Genomic DNA, 15,136 nt, shown 5'->3' on the forward strand with positions numbered 1-15,136 from the left:
TAACTTTATGTTCAATAGCTTTGTCCATAGCTGGCCACCAAAACTCACTTCTTACCCTTCTCTTTATGGACGTCATACCGGGATGACCTCCATGAGCCATTTCTAATATACTCTCTTGTAACTCACAAGGTACAACCAATTGTAAACCTCTAAATAACACACCATCATTCAATGATAACTCATGGGCAATGTGGAAGAAAGGAAGCACATTTTCTGACAGGGAAGCTTTGCGAGGCCAATGAGACTTTACCTATGTAGTGACATCTGTCAAAGTTGAGTCTTTCAAAGTGTAGCAGGACTATTAAAGCACAATCCTCTCACCCCGGGCACAAGTAGGGGCTGAACCTTCAGCAAACCATGTTCAAACTTTTCTGTTTAAATAATTTCAACTTTAGTTCCAAATTTGGTTTTATTGCGCTTTTCCAAATAAATTTCTCATGTTTTTTTTCACATGTTTATGTGAGATCATTTTCACCAAACTTCAAATTTTCCAGTGCATTTCGGTGCCCCATGCAAATACCACAAAGCTCAAAGGATCCCCAGAGGCCTTCGAATTTCCCTGCGGCCATCTCTATGTAAGAATTCCAAACCGTTCACAGAACACTGGTATGCGATACTGAACAAATGTAGCTTGGACTTAATCCTTCTCATTATTGAAGAGTTATCCAAAATATTGGCAGAATTAAAAACCGATATAGACAAAACCACAGAAGAGTTGAAAAAGGTAATATCGGAAGATGAATTAAAAAAGATTCTTGAGGACATCAACAACCAACTCAGTAGGCACACACAAGAGGTCAACGAACGTAAGTTACGGAAGTACAATAGAGATACTCTCGATTATAAATTACAGGAAGTATACACGTGGGCAGAAGTATATGCAAGGAGACGTCAAACCAAAACCTACACCTCTCAGACTGACTCTTCATCAACAGATGATGATAGACGCACCTCACAAGAAAGACCAAGAAGGAGGCCATCAATACAAACAAGTCAAGCTGGACCTTCCACTGAGGGTCCTTTTTTAGAAAGAGGCCCCACAGAAACAGTAGACCCCGGAGGGGGCGTAGAAAAAACAAAAGAGACATCTCCGCCTCAGACAAGGAATGTAACGGCCAAGAAGGACAAAACCAAAAAACACCACCAACAGACATGAAAAACTTGGTAATTAACATTTCAAATGAAAAATTTAACAACATCCAGTTAGAAACATTACAGAAAGGCATGTCCTTTGTACCCACTACATGGACTAACAAATTGGAGTTGGAAATAAGCCTTTTTAAACTCACCCGGAAAATCAGACTACGTCATTTTTTAGATAACGTCATAACTGAACCAGTCCAACACACAACAGACCAATTGAAAGGGTTAAAGACAGTTAGCACATACATGCCTCCAGTCAGTCACAAAACCATTGACTTATTTGAGATTCTATGTAAACAAGACATAGAGAGAATCAACACGAACAAAAACAATCGTAAGAGGAATATGACCAACAAGGAATTTGGCATAATAGACTCGGTCGCTAAGAATGAGAAAATAGTGTGTCAGAAAGCTGATAAAGGAGGGGCGATGGTGATTTTGAATAAGTCATATTTTGAAGCAGAGATTAAGACACACATAGAAGACCAATCATTGTACATGGAAATGGAAGTGAACCCCACTGAAGAAATCCGCAAGACATTAAGCACCATTCTAAAAAAGGCAGAAGACAAAGGAATAATTACGGAAAAAAACAAAAAATATTTGACTCAAGACAGCCCAAAGAGTCCCACCATATACATGGTACCGAAAGTTCATAAGGACCAGTATAAACCACCTTGTCGGCCAATCGTATCGACTAAAGGCAGTCTCCATGAGCCAGTGGGGAAATTTATTGACCGGTATCTACAGCCCTTGGTATTGAAGTCAAAATCATATATTAGAGATACCACCGACTTTTTGTTGAAACTGGGGGATCTAAACACGCAAGAAAAGATCATCATGGCTACTGTTGACGTCAAGTCATTATATACATCTATCCCCCACAAGGAAGGTCTTGAAGCCATTGAACAGGCCTTGTTAAACTGCACGTATGAACAAGAGATACAATTTCTTTTAATTGAGTTGATGGAATTTACATTACTGAACAGTTATTTTGAACATGAAAAACGTTGGTTCATACAACAAAATGGTACGTCTATGGGCAATTGCGCCGCGCCGGCGTATGCAAATCTATTTATGGCCTCATTAGAACACCAATACATCTATGAATGACAAGAATGGGCAACACAACTTTTGATGTACGTACGGTTCATCGATGATATTTTTTTAGTGTGGAAACACGACAGACAATCATTGATTAACGAGTTGGAACTACTGAACACAAGGAACGAACGAATAAGTTTCACTTGGCAAATCAGTATGGACAAGATTCAATTTCTAGACGTTGAAGTCAATCGAATTAACAATCAATTCAGCACGAACCTATACCGTAAGCCTACGGATAGGAATAATCTTTTGAAATATGACAGCCACCACCCCCAATCGTTGAAAACACATCTACCTTACACTCAATTCTTAAGGGTGAAGAGAGTGGTCTCTGATCCTTTAAAATGTCAAAAACAACTAAAGGATATGGTTCAAAGGTTTGATGACAGAGGATACCCTAAAGACACAATTGATGCAGCTTTAAGAAGAGCACAAAATCAAACTCGAGAAAATGTATTGATCAGCAAAGACAAAAAGACTACTGAAAGGATTAAATGTGTCAGCAAGTTTTCAAATGTAAGTAGCCAATTTAAATCAATAATAAGACGACACTGGCAGATGCTCAAATCAGAAGTGGATTTCATTTTTTTGTTGTTTTTTTTTAAATATTTTTATTTGCATCAAAGGATCACATAGGCCATAAACAATTCATTTTTCCACGAAAGAAAAAAGGAACAGAAATATTACAGAATTCCATAATTGCATTTAGACAAATATATAGCATAATTTAAACAGTGCAAAGCATAAAATTAAGAGTCGATAAGCATGTATTTTGAAAGCTATTTGCTAAGACATGAATAACCCCCATATTCTGTCGATTTTTCGTCTGGCCTGCTCTCCCCTAGAATCTGCAATAGCGGCTTCCATACTATGGATCTCCTTTACTAGACTCCACCATTCTAAAACTGTTGGTGGGTTCTTTTGAATCCATGCTCTGGCAACAATTAGCCTTCCACAAGTAATTAGGATATTCAGCAGATCTTTAAACCTTTCACCCCCATTGATGCCTACGCATACATCAACATTTGAGAATAAGAAAGATTGCTCCAACCTCTCAGTGATAGCCTTAGTTATTCCTTCCAAGTATTCCTTGAGGTGAGGGCAAGTAAAAAACATGTGGACAATGTCCGCACCACTCAAATCACATTTAGGGCATTTCGTTTTATCTGAATGAATGTTGTTCGTTGCCCACTTAAGTATCCTTTCAGGCGTATAATATAATTGACAGATTGTTTTAAACATCTGCAATTTTAAGCTGGAAGATTGAACTGATGTATTTAGGCTTTTAAATGATGTGACAATTAAATCTGTAGGAATACTCATTGCCAGTTTCCTATTCCATTTCTCTGTTAAAATAATAGCATCATCGGTCTTGAGATCAGAAAAGAGCTTATAACCCAGACTTATAATAGATTTGTCAGCATCCCTATAGATACAGTCCCATATCACAGATTCTGAGATTGTAGTGAGTTCTATTTTTTTCACTAAGTAATCTCTGATCTGATAGTATTTAAACCTAGCTATTTCTGGTAGATTGTAGCAAAGTTTCATCTTATCAAATGCCATAAAGCCAAGATGATCATATAAATCCCCCAGAAGTCTAATACCAGAGTTTAAAAACATTTGACAGGCTGTGTCATGAAAAATAGTAGGAAAGCCGGGATTGCCCCATAAAGGTGTTTGACTGTGTAAGAGAGATGTATTGCATTTAGCCATAATAGATCGCCAGATACTCACAGTGTCCCTTATGGTCTTAAATTTAACCCTTTTAAAATAGTTGGGGTCATTCATCCTATACAAAAACATATTGACATCTAATCCTAGTAGAAACTTGTGAAAGTATAAACATTTATCCAGAACTGCCAAACTGCAAATCCGAGTCAAAAATGCTGACCAGTAGTAAAATTTAAAGTCCGGAAAAAGCAGTCCTCCTTGACTAAAGGGAAGTTTAAGCAGTGATACAGCACGCCGGGCTTTTTTATATCCCCATAAAAAACCGCCAATGATACCTTCTAGTCTAGTGAAGAAGGAATTATTGACCCGCAAAGGGATTGTTCGAAACAGATACAAGAATTTAGGCAGAATTTTCATTTTTATTAAATTTATTCGACCAATCATATTAATAGGAAGTTTATGCCATTTCTTAAGTTGCATGGCAGTTTCTTTTAATAAAGGTTCGTAATTTAGTCCTATGATGGAGTCAATATCTGAGCATATTTTAACACCTAAGTAGGTGGCTATATTGCTAATTCCAGGGACAGGAGTGGTAGATTGGTAATTCATGACGATTTGAGTTTTGGTGGTATTAAGTTTGTAACCAGAAACTGAGCCATAGATGCCAGCTTCTATTAAAATACCTTTCATAGTTTTAGCGACATCTGGGGAAAAAACTGCGATATTGTCAGCATATACAGTTATATCTAATTTGTCTAATCCATTAAAGAAAGGGCAGATTAGTGTTTGACGTTGTAAAGCAATTAAAAAAGGCTCTATTGCAAGAGCAAAAAGTAATGGTGACAAAGGGCACCCTTGCCTTGTCCCTCTTTTAATGGAAAACAAAGAAGAGCATTTTCCCATATATGAAATCTTACCCATAGGATTATCATATAAAGATTGAATCCATCGTAGATGTTTTCCTTTAATACCAAATGCCTGTAGTGCGGCCCACAGAAAACCCCACCCCACCCGGTCAAATGCTTTTTCAGCGTCTAGTAAAATCATACCGAGTGGGGTGTGTTTAATCCGTGCCGCATCGAAAGCTGATATAGCCATGTTAATACGTGCTGTGGTGTCACCCTTAGGGATGAAACCATGTTGTTGGGGAGAGACAAGTTGGGACATATATGGAGCTAATCTAGTAGCCAGTATTTTGGCAAAGATTTTTGCATCGCTGTTAATAAGAGAGATAGGCCTGTAAGATCCCCTCTCTTGTGGGGCTTTATCTTTTTTCAAGAAGAAAATAATTTGAGTTAGATTCCATGATCTGGGTGCTTGTTGCCCTTTACCAATAGCACTAATCACATCAGCAAATAGTGGTAATACTTCTTCAGTGCAATATTTATACAATTCCATAGGAATAAGATCTTCCCCAACAGCTTTACCCATTGCAAGAGATTTAATTGCGCCCCTAATTTCTAAAGGGGTGATCTCGGCCTCTAATTGAGCCGATTGATCTGGATCTAAGTTATTGACTTTATTAACATCAATATAATTAATAATACAGTCATCTAAGATAGCATCTTCCGGTGTATAAAGAGTTTGATAGAAGGAAGCAAACTGTTGTAGAATCGATTTTGGATCACAGAATAATTGATTATTGTCCCCTTTAATTTCTTTAACCATATTAATGGAGCGATCTTCCGCAACTTTGTAAGCCAGTAATTTTCCACTTTTATCTCCATTTTCATACTGTTCTAAATGATATTTTTTAAGTTTGTTAATGCTTTTGTCCCTCAAAAGATTTTTAATTGCTGTTTTAAGCTCAATTAGTTTGAGGTTTAGATCTTCTAAGTTTAAAACATTGTTACAGATAGCATCAGATATCTGGAGTTCAATATCCCTGATTTCGTTTAACCTTTGTTGATTTATAGTTCGAAGTTCTTTGTTTTGTCGCCATATGTATTGTTGAGTAAAGCCCCGTACGCTAGCTTTACATGAATCCCAGACTATCCATGGTAAGCTCGATTGTCTGTTAATATCAATGAATTCTTTTATATGCTCTTTGAGCTGATTTATAAACATGGCGTCAGAAAATAAGTAACGAGGAAAAGAGAAGGAGCGAGTAGTTTTTTCCTCAGTTGTAAGTGTAAATGTTATAGAAATCGGGTTATGATCAGACGTCACCCTTGGATATATATCCATTGAACATTTGCATTTATCAAGAATCAAGCCAGAGGCCCATATCATATCAATGCGTGAGCATACCTTATGTGCAGCAGAATAAAAAGTGTATCCAGCTATATCGGGATCTAAAGATCTCCATACATCTTTTAAAAGATGAATTGCTGCCAAGTCCACAATTGCAGCTCTAGTTTTCCTCATCCTTTGAAACGCATTTTTTCTTGTGATATCCAATTTATAATTCATTATGCAATTAAAATCTCCTAGCACAATAATCTCTCCCCCCCATCCCAGAAGTTCCATATTAATTTGGTCAAAGATTATAGACTCATCTTGATTAGAAGCATAAACTCCACATATTGTAAGTTTGAAGTTTCCTATCTTTATCTGCGCTATCGCCCATCTGCCAGCTTTATCGGTTAGAGTCTTAATTATTTCACATTTCAGTCCTTTATGTTTTAAGATCGCTACTCCCCTAATTGAAGCATGAAATTCAGTGCAAACTATTGGATCAAATCCTAATTGCTTGATCAGTTGTTTGTCTTTATAGGCAATATGTGTTTCAGTTAGAACTGCTATTTGCGGACTATACATCCTAAGTTCCTCATATACAAGACGGCGCTTAATTTTGTTGTTTAGTCCTGAAACATTCCAGGTTAAGCACTTTATTAAATGCATTCTAAATTATATGTTTCCTTACCTATGTAACCAAAAATAATCACAATCAGTGCCTTGTAAAACGTCTTAATTTTTTCTTTGTCATTTTTGTCATTTTTGTGTCCTTTGATGCAATTTTTACCCCAAACCATTTCTTCCCTTAACCCACCCCACACTCTGATACTGCCTCCCCCACCCCATGTTTACCTGTGGATCCCCCCTCCCTGTCGACTGCCGTTCACCTGGCAGTAGGTGGGTGGAAACTCTGACCGAGTCCAGGTATTTATAGTTAATCCATACGACACAGTACTACGCATTTTCTCATTGTCTCAATTTTAACCTCTTCATTGTCATATAAGCAATCAATTAATACCCTGTGAAATTTTTGTGAGTGGCGAGAGACTGAAAAGGTATTGACTTCAGTATATCTACTAAGGCCAATGAGACCAAAAAGAAAGAAACATAACATCTCTATTACACCAGTATTTACTTAACATTAGTCCTGAGCTCAATCATTACCCATTTTTCCAGGAGGTAATTGCTTTTTCGACCTCATCTACATCCAAAAAAAAATATGAACGGCCATTTTTAATCACTTTTAGCTTTGCAGGTTCTTGCAGATAAGCTTGAAATCCGAGTTCTTTGATCGGATCTATAAATTGTTTTAGCTTCCATCTCTTCTCTAGCGACAGTTTACTTAAATCTGATCTCACAAAAAAGGTGACTGACTCAGTAGTAACTGGGGTATTAGGGCGTGCTTTTAGGGAGATGGCTTGTCGAAGCAGATAGTTGCCAATGTAAATCAGAATAGGTCTTGGAAATTTCCCGCTCTTATCTCTCTGGAATAAGGGTAATCGATGTGCACGCTGGATCTGTGAGTCCCAGTCCCAGTCTGAGAGATCAGGAAAAGCCTTTTGAAACAAATGGGTAATGTATGCCCTCGGATCTGCCCCCTCTGCTCCTTCCGCAATACCAAAGACACGAAGGTTCTGCCTTCTATTCCTATTCTCCAAATCTTCCAGTTTGGCCTGCATCTGGGCTATTTGTGAATCATGCCTATTCAATCCTGCCTCAGAACTTTGCGATTTCTCTTCTATAACAGCCACTCTCTGCTGCAATTCTTCTATGTCCTGCGACGCTGCTCCCCATTTACATGCCATCTCTTGTAAAGAAATTTGAGTTCTGTTGTTGTCTTCTCTCATTTGCTGATAGTGAGTTTTTGCCTCTTGTTTCTGCTCATTTAGTAGATGCAAGATTGTCCGAAAAGAAGCATTCACTTCCCCCTGCGGTATCCACTCAGTTGCCCCAGTTGATGAGGATGAAGTATTGACACTCAAGTGCGTTACTTGTATAGATTCACTTAATGGCGTCCTTAACACCTCCGGAGTTGTAGCCTTGGGCATATCACACATATCATCAATTATGCTGTCACTACCGTTATTGCCACTATCCCCACTGTTACTGCTGGTATTGCTGGTATTGCTACAGTCGATTAACACAGAAGCTGAAGCAGGATTGTCTCCGGTAAATATCAGGGTGGATGCAGAAGAGTGAGGTTGTAACTGATCCACCGTACTAACTCCAGTGCTAGCTCCAGTAACCTTTAATTTCTCAGTGAGAATAGGTTGAGTAGGGCTGAGTGGAACATCAACTTTTGTTTTGCCGGTGGGTACCGTGATTACATCATTGGGGCTATTACCAGATAGTCGCAGAGCCATGGTTTTCACACCACCCTTAGCCTGCACCCATTGTCTGATAGGGCTGTTTTCAGCGATAGCTTTCAAGGCGTTCGTCTTTGTTTTGCCCGCCATTTTAACCATCTTACTCTTACTTTTTCCCTTCGGCTTTTTAGGTACAGTTTTATTTTTGTCTTTGATCAAACATATGGGCGTGTTACTCCCCTGTTCATTGACATCCAAATATTCTTCATCTGTTTCGCCTATGTCTGCGTTAGCATCACTTGCAATTCTTTCAGTTTCTGTCACCTCCACAACACAGCCTTTATCGAGGGAGAAACTAGTAACATTAATAGCACTAGTGACGCTAGAGGAGGTTTTAGCGTTGGTGTCAGTACTGGATGAATTCAATATTGGAGACTGAAGTGCTTGAGGGTCGATATGATGGACAAAAGTGCTACTAATATTGTTAATAATGGTAGTGCTAATGGTAGGATTTAGATCAGCAGTGTTCTCCGCTGCCGCCGCTGCTGCAACTCCGTTTCCCAGTAGAGCTGTGTCTAAGGGCCGTACCTCAATATCAGCCTGGGCTGTGGGAGCTGTAATAACTGTAATAGCGTCATTTTGACATTGTTTCACAGGGTCCTTTAAGTTATTCTGCTCCCCTTCCTCTACATTTGCAGCATTGCCTCCCATTTGACCCTTCTCGACTGCATTACCTTGATTATTTTTTAGCAGCGTCTCAACGTTCTCCGTTGCCGCTGCCGCTGCCGCCACTGCTGGTCCTGTCCCTCTGCTTACTCCAAGCTGTATCTCCTGCTCGGTGCTCTGAGCCGAGCTCTGAGCCGTATCCAAGGTGGATTTCTCCAGCATCTCGTTAATCGCGGTCACCGACAGTGAAACTGCCGAGGCTCCTGCTCTCCCGCTGGCTGTTGTGTTGCGCGTTGTCCGTGCGGGAGGTTTCGGCGCCATCCTGCAGACGCTCGCTCTCTCCGGCTGGGCTGCTGCCGGTGCTATGGAGGAACGCAGACCTGGCCAGCGGATCGCTGCTGATGCGGATGCCGATCCCAGCCTGATCCACTCTAACAGGCTTTCCCAACCTCGCCAAGTCCTTGCAATTACTCGCGGCAGTTGCGGTGTCTCAGCTCTTTTAACACCAGCGGAGAAGAATAAGCTATGGAAACAGCTCTTGATCTGCCTCATTTTCCACATCAGCCTCCGTCTCCGTCTCCATCAATATTACCGTGTCCCTCATTTAATCGAGGTAAGCCCTCGAGAGTCCAGGTTGCTCCGCTGGTTGCTCCGTACTGTAGATTTAATTGTATACTAGCAACTCGCAGGTCAGCGCAGTATACTGTGTCGGGTCATAGCGTGGCTATTGCTTCAGACCTGGACTCGGCTCAGCGCTTCCACTCCTGGCGGTGTCAATCCGCCATCTTGGATGTGCCCAAAATCAGGCAATGTCCAGAAGTGGATTTCAAAGGAATTTTTGCACAAGAACCACTGTTCGCCTACACCAGAGGGAAAAATTTGGGGGAAATGTTGACACACCCCATTGAAAGTAAATCCATGATGAAATATCGAGGAACAGTCCCATGCATGAATTGCAGCAGTTGCCATAATATTATGAAGGGGAATACCATAACCCATCCCATGAAAGGTCACACGATCCCATTAAAAGTCAACGGAACATGTGATACTATGAATGTGATATATCTGTTAAAATGCCCGTGTGGGTCAGTGTATGTTGGCCACACGGAGAGAAAATTGAAAACGCGATTAACAGAACATAAAAGCAACATTAGGATGGAATCAGTGAAATCTACTGTAGCGACCCACTTTGAGGAGAAGCATCACCATATAAGTCAGTTAAGAGCATGCATACTTGAAATAGTGACTCATAAAGAAGGTCCCATTAACAAAAAAACTTACTCAAACGTGAGAATTATTGGATTTACCATTTAAACAGTTTGAAACCGCATGGGTTAAATGACCGGACTGAATTCCTTTGCTACCTTTGAACCTGAGAACAGCCCACAATTGAACTGTGTATCTAGAATTTAACATATTCGCTTTGGACAATTAATTATGCATTTGAAATTCCGTGTTTGCATTTAATTAGGTAACGCTAGTACAGCGCCTTCCATGACGCTGGCGAGTAAATATGCGCTGTGTTATTTTCTAAACGTTGCAGTATCACATTGTGTACGTTTAGTATCCATAAAGTGACACAATACTTGACAAAAAATGTTTAATCGACATGTTAAGCAATGCGCATGCGTAGATCACGGCATTACGTAAAAACAAGGCCAGTCCAGGCTTCTGTAACTGAAACTCCCGCGCTAAACGTATGGGCGATAGATAACCGAACAAAGGTAAGGACCGGCTGGTCCGGAAAACGTTTGGAACTTTATGCGCTTTTTTTTTTTCAGAACACAATTTTATTGGGTTTTGGCAGTTGATAGAATACAAGAGAAACACTGCTCCCATAGTAGCAGAAAGACAGTGAGCATATATAAGCGATAAAGGTCAATAGATTCAATCAACATTTCCCTATATTCACCCGCCCCCATTTCAACCCAAGTCCCACCCTGCACGGTGTCTACATTGTCTAGAAACCGGAGCCTAACCACCATAGTAACAGAACTTTATGCGCTTTTGATCGCATTTAAATAATGCACTTAAACCGCGATGGGGGTCGAACGCATAGAAACTTAGAAGCAGGCCGGATAGCGGCATTGATTTATTACTAATATACACAGAAGCCGTGATAAAACCACATAATGATTTCAAGCACGTTAGAACCTTTATTTACATAGTTCGTTTGAATCAACCCCTAAACAATCGATTGTAGCCATTTTTCAGCAATGTTATATCATGAGCAGACATTGTATGTAATGGGTGAAATTTAACCAACAGAAGAAGGTTGTGTTGAATATCTTGTAGTGTAAGATACGAACTCACATATGATTAACATGCAACAACCATCATTATGAATCATTATGAGTTGTACAGTATGTAAGATGCCTTATTTGTATGGTTTCAGGTTTCCCTGATGAAGGTGCATGGGGCACCGAAATGCATTGGAAAATTTGAAGTTTGGTGAAAATGATCTCACATAAACATGTGAAAAAAAACATGAGAAATTTATTTGGAAAAGCGCAATAAAACCAAATTTGGAACTAAAGTTGAAATTATTTAAACAGAAAAGTTTGAACATGGTTTGCTGAAGGTTCAGCCCCTACTTGTGCCCGGGGTGAGAGGATTATGGTTTAATAGTCCTGCTACACTTTGAATTGTCTGACACTCCCCGGGAGGAGGGAGATACCCTGGAGCACGGATTAAACTCCCTAAAGACACAGGCTGTGCACATCCCACTACCTACAGTTAAAGTTGAGTCTTTTTCACATGTTGATCTCCATACATCCTCTTGAATGCAACCCTTAGATATCTCACATATGGAGACAACATTTTCCAAATCATTATCCTCTTCAACCAAATTATCATCAGGTGCAGGCAACCGCGACAAGCAATAAGCTAATACATTTCTCACACCTGGTATATACTCCACCTTAAAGTGAAAATCTTGCATCTTGTATTGCCCTCTTGCAATTCTGGAAGTTGCCTTCCCGCATCCTTTTGTAGTGAACAAATCGACTAAGGGTCGATGATCAGACCTGACCTTAAAAACAGTCCCATAAACATATTTACGAAAATATTCAATTTCCCACCAACAAGCGAGGGTTTCCTTTTCCAAAGCAGAATACTTGCACTCAGCACCCCTCAAAGGTCTGGATGTAAAACCAATAGTAACTAATTGACCTTTCTGACACTGCATTAAAACTGCCCCAATACCCACATTACTTGCATCAGTGACAATAATGGAGCTACAAGCGGTGTCAAAAGTTGCCAATGCAGGTGCAGATGCAATATTTTTCTTCAATTCCTTAAATCCTCTAGCACAATTTTCATCCCAAAGAAACGATAAATTTTTCTTCATTAAAAATCTCATGTTCAAAGTTTTATCAGAAAATAAAGGAATAAACTTTGCATAATATTCGGCGAGCCCTAAGAAAGATCTGAGTTGTTCCTTATTCTCAGGATTAGGAGCTAACTCAATGGCTCTGATCAAGTTTAACTTAGGAGAAATGCCTTTCTTACTTATTGAATGACCTAAGTAATCGACAGACGACACTCCAAACTTGCATTTTTCTTTTGTAAGCGTAAGCCCATTATCTTGTAAAATACATACCACCTTATGTAATTTATCAGTATGCTCCGATGAGTTGGATGCAAAAATCAAAATGTCATCCTGAAAATACAGGACCTTATCGAAATCTTTAAACAGATTGTGCATCACCCTCTGAAAGACAGAAGATGCCGATATAAGACCAAAAGGCATTCTTTTGTATCTGAATGCACCTTCTGATGTTATGAACGACGTGAAACTATCTTCGTGCAGTGCTATCTGGTGGTAAGCATTAGACAAATCTAATGTAGAAAATATAGATGCCCCCTTCAATTTTGTGAACATTTCATTAATATTAGGCAAGGGATGCCTATCCACCCACACACTATTGTTGAGATCTCTTAAATCAACACATAGTCTCACCTTGCCATTGGGTTTATGTGCGACAACAACAGGAGACAACCATTCTGCGGATTCTATTTCCTCAATAACATCTTAATCACATAGTTTTTGAGTTCACCTTTAACCGCTTCTCTTAAATGTAAAGGGACATTTCTAACTTTATGAACCTTGGGTATGGCATCTTGTTTGAGAATGATGTTGTGTTCAAATTTTTATTAATAGACCCAGTTTCGAAGCAGAGAAAACACAAGGAAATCTCTTTTCCCATTCAGAATCTGGATCAGATTCAATATTTAAAACTAAATCTGAATAACCAAGTACCTGCTCCAGGTGATTGAATGTATTTCCCCTTCTTTTGCGTTTTCTTTAACCCCCACCATATTTTCTTTCACTACATTCCCAACTGCTATTCTTGAACTTAATCTTTTCTCCCCACTCTTTTTCTTTCATGTCCTTTTTTTCAGATTCTGCAATGACAATTTTGTTCCTGAACATGTTATTATCTCTTATATATACGCATTCACTTGTCTTTTTCCAAACTTCCTTCTTTCACCTTCTTTCCTGCCTTTCACTACCAAGTATTCCCTATCTAAGATGGCCAACACTTTTTGTGCCTTCACCGACTATTATGTTAATGTACCAATGTATTGTTTTGTTTAGTGATCGTCTTATATGTAGTTATTTTGAGCATGTAAAACAGTTTGTTATATTAGCCACCGCCTACATTGTCCCGTAACGTTCCTTAGTTTTGAACTTTTCACTCGCTTCGCGTTGCACATTTCACAGTCCTTTTTTCATGTTGCACCCCATCGTACGTTGTCCTTTTTCTATGTCGCACCATACGTTTTTATAACACACCCTCTCCTTCGCGCATAACGACTTCTGTCGGTACCCGCCACTGAATGCGTCAACCTGAATACCCGGGTAAGAATTGTTAACCTTCATCGCGGTTTCTGACCGCTTTTCACAACTTTGCTAATGCGCACAGTTGGGTGCTTTATCGGGTGATTCTGACCTGTATCTTAGACATTTCTGCATCACTCGTTTTCCTGTATGCACGTAGACACGATTTTCACAAAATCCCTTCCTTTTCACCACTTTCTATTTTTCGTTCACATCACTCTATATCAGTTGTTGCTCACGGTCACATATTAACTGGCTTCACCTTGTTTGGATCCCGTTTTTTCCTATGGTTCGTTGGTTTTACTTTTCAGTTATATTCTAATCCTTTTGAGGGTAAAGTCCATTCCCTGAAACAGTGTTTGTTTCTTCTACAGATCTATTTGAGTCCCCTGATGAAGGGACATTTGTCCCGAAATGCATAGGATTTCTGCACCTTGAAATGTTTATGATGGATAAAATATTGAACCTCATCATTTGAGTCATTATGATTATAATATATGACCTTCTCGAATAAAATTTTGATGAACTACTTGGATTTTTGAACTTGAGTAACTACGTTAAAACTCAGAGGCCTGACCTGCCTTCACAGGAGCACCTACAGGATCCAGTGTGGGAATTTCCCACACCTTCTTGGTATCTGTTCACCAGGTGAAGCCAGGAAAGGTGCAGGAGCAGAAAAGCTTTCCATTTAAAAATGGGATAAACAATAAAAATAAAGGAAAAAAATGACAATTTTTGTGATTTGTACAGTCACCACAACAATAGAAAATAAAAGTATTCTTAAATAACCCCTTTTTATTTTATATATATTTTTTTTAAATCATGACTTTAAATAAAAGTGTATCGGGGTAACAGTTATTTCAGAAGCAGTTGTTGTAGCAAGTCACAAATACAGCCACAATTATTTGCTTGTTCACAGCAATCCTTTCTTGTATTCAATGCAAATAAATCAATCTTAATGGATTAGTTGCACGAAGCTAATTTTGGTCCCAAAATATGGCCACTGTACGTGGAATAACGTGCTTGACCGCACTGACGTCACACGTAATAAAAATGCCGGTGATTGTCCCAAAATATGGCCGCCAGCGCTGTGACGCACGAACGTCAGCGTGACACAACGCTACACACGGAGCTTGCGCACGGAGCTCGCGCTGCCAGGAATAAACAGGAAATGTTTAAAAATATGTCAAACACTCACCGAGTGTCCCAAAAGAGTGCA

Source organism: Lissotriton helveticus, chromosome 3_1 (genome assembly GCF_964261635.1).
Source record: "Lissotriton helveticus chromosome 3_1, aLisHel1.1, whole genome shotgun sequence".
Lineage (NCBI taxonomy): Eukaryota > Metazoa > Chordata > Amphibia > Caudata > Salamandridae > Lissotriton > Lissotriton helveticus.